The sequence below is a fragment of the Triturus cristatus genome, chromosome 5_1, assembly GCF_964204655.1.
Source record: "Triturus cristatus chromosome 5_1, aTriCri1.1, whole genome shotgun sequence".
NCBI classification, from domain to species: domain Eukaryota; kingdom Metazoa; phylum Chordata; class Amphibia; order Caudata; family Salamandridae; genus Triturus; species Triturus cristatus.
The window spans coordinates 79,470,370-79,472,913 of record NC_140587.1 but is presented as its reverse complement, the minus strand read 5'-3'; the positions used below and the strand labels follow the sequence as shown (position 1 = coordinate 79,472,913).

The window sequence follows — 2,544 nt, the reverse complement described above, 5'->3', positions numbered from 1 at the left end:
CCTTACTCTTCTGAGCCTTGCCTGATGAAAAGTGTCTGTGGTCACTGCCCGATCAGTTTAAAAGGGCACTAGGTTAGTTCCCTTCAATTTCTGGTGCTTTGCAGCCATTTTAAGATCTCTTCAGAGTTTCACATTGCTCAAATGGGTGTAATTTCTGATATTTTTATGTTTCCCTCTTCTACATTGCTTGATTTTGCTTGGTAGAAAGTGTCACTCATAGTCCTTGAAATGTCCCTCATAATTACACTGAAATTATGCAAATGTCACACATAGCAATCTGAAACTTCGGCAGCTATGAGACAGGGTCCGTCTGAACTCTGGGACCTAGTGTAAAGTTGACTCATCGCTCAATGCTTGCTCATATATTACAAGGTGCATGCACCAGAAGCCTCGGCAACAAAAATTATGTTTCCGAAATCTTTTGATATCGATTCCGCGCAAGACGCTCCGAGTTACCCCGAAGTCCCCTGTGTGCCACTCACAGCAGAAACCCTTTTTAGCCAAATGTACTTAGTATAACACTGCGCCTGGCGGCAAGTTCTATGTCTTGTAGCGCGAGGCAATATGTCACTTAAATACCACACCATATGCATTTTATGGAAGATCTGCATGCTGAGCCTGCGCACGGCGCAGCTGTGTGGTTTTCAGCCTCAGGGTGGGGCATCAGGTGGGCAAGGGCAGGGACCAGGGCTGGGCTGACTGAATTGTCATGCGCAGTCAGTGTAAAGTACGTGCGGACCGGAAATGCACGGACCCACGACTGCAGGGCTAAAAATGTTACCTGCCAGGAAAGCACAGAAATAGGGTGTAATGCTCAATCTTAGGGTGACTGTGCTGGAAAAGCACTGACCCCGGAGTACTGTCCTGTAGAAGCCTGACCATCTCGCGGACCCGGCTTCTGATTTATCTCGCGGCGCGCGCTCCGCCGTCCTCGGCTCCACGGGCTCGAAGCGCTGACGTCACGGTCTGTTGATTTGCTGAGCGCTACGCGGAGCTCGTGCAGAGACAGAGCGGGCGCTGCGAACCTCACAGAGCGGAGGCATGGGGAGCCGGCTGCACGGACAACTTGCCCCCACCGGTGAGTGAGGGAGAGGGGTTCAGAGGATCCCACACTTGGGAAAGCTTATTCCTTACTCCGGGAGGAGCAAGATTAGTCTCAACCTGCACTTACCTCAAAATGCACGGGGACACTTTTACCTGCACCAAGTGCACTTACCCCTGCCTGCATCAGGCGTGCTAACTACAACTTGCACAGAGAGAAATCACATCACCTGAATTACGCACATTTACACTGCAGATGTGAGGGGGCTTTTGCCTGCATCTATGACACTTACACATACAGCAGGAATTCTGGATGGAGGAATTTGTCTCATCTTGCATCTTGGGGCACTTACGCCACTAGGCATATTTATTGTAATTCAGCTTGTAACTGTTCCTTGGGGGTTAAATATAGCACTGGAGCACTTGAAGATCCTGTACTGAACACTTGCTTCGCTCTGCACCAGGGACATTTACGTCAACATGAAACCCTATCATTTAATGTCCCCAGGGCAAATATTGTTTCGGAGCAGTTGCAGAACCTTGTGTTGGGTGCTTAACTTGCCCTGCTCCTAGGGTATTTACATCATCTTGCAGGCTGCAGCCCCTCTGGGATAAATACAGTATCGGAGCATGTGCACAAGGTGCACGTAAAGCAACACCCACCTTACACACCCGGGGACAGTGACAGCGTCGGAGCACTTACCGCACCTTGCACTTGTGGAACTTTACGCATTCTGCAGCTCCTTCACCTCATGGCGCTTGGGGCAGCTGTAATGCCGGGTCACTTATTACAGTCGGCACTTCTCGCTCCCCTGGATATCTCACACTCTGGTGCCGGGGGTCGCGGGGTTTACGGTGTCAGCATTTACGGGAATCTACATGTGCGGGCAGATGCACCGACACCATGTTCGCAATGGCACTTACTGCAGTAGGCACTTTGTTGAAACACAGTGATGGCAATTATGGTATCTGGGCACTGTGGTGGCACCGAAGGGTGGAGAGGATAAAGTAGTAGCCGTCGCGGGGTGCAGATGCAGCAATTAAGGCAAACTACACTGCAAGGACCAGAGGGGCTTACAGTTTCACAACTTACCACAAAGGCAAACTGCATTATTGGCAATTTTGCAGCAACAGTCTCATGCCTCAGTCATTTTCAGCAGCTGCACTTCCTCTATGTCTTGTACAGTGAGGGGTGTGTGCCCTAAAATTACCAAGGAGCGCCCCTAAAACCCCAGAGAATGCCTGCCTCGAGCACTCACAGCAACCTCCCCTGTTTCGTTAAGTGTCAGGGTTCTTGCAGGAAGAGCGCTCACACCAACCTGCAGTATGAGTACTTGACTGTGCTTGCTAGAGTGGGCACAAGGGCGCTGCTCCAGGCACTTACACAACTTGTAGCATAAGATGCCCTACCAGTCAGTACTTCGCAGCACACTTCAACGGGAAGCTTGGGGCAACCTGCACTTGCAGCGGTGGTACTTAGAGCAGTTTTCACTGCTGCATTTA

General features: G+C 50.6%; 1 pseudogene; it reads right to left on the bottom strand.

Annotated features, from left to right (window-relative positions):
* Positions 1–310: 310 nt before the first annotated feature.
* LOC146830243 (U11 spliceosomal RNA) lies at positions 311–498 on the bottom strand (annotated as a pseudogene).
* Positions 499–2,544: the final 2,046 nt, after the last annotated feature.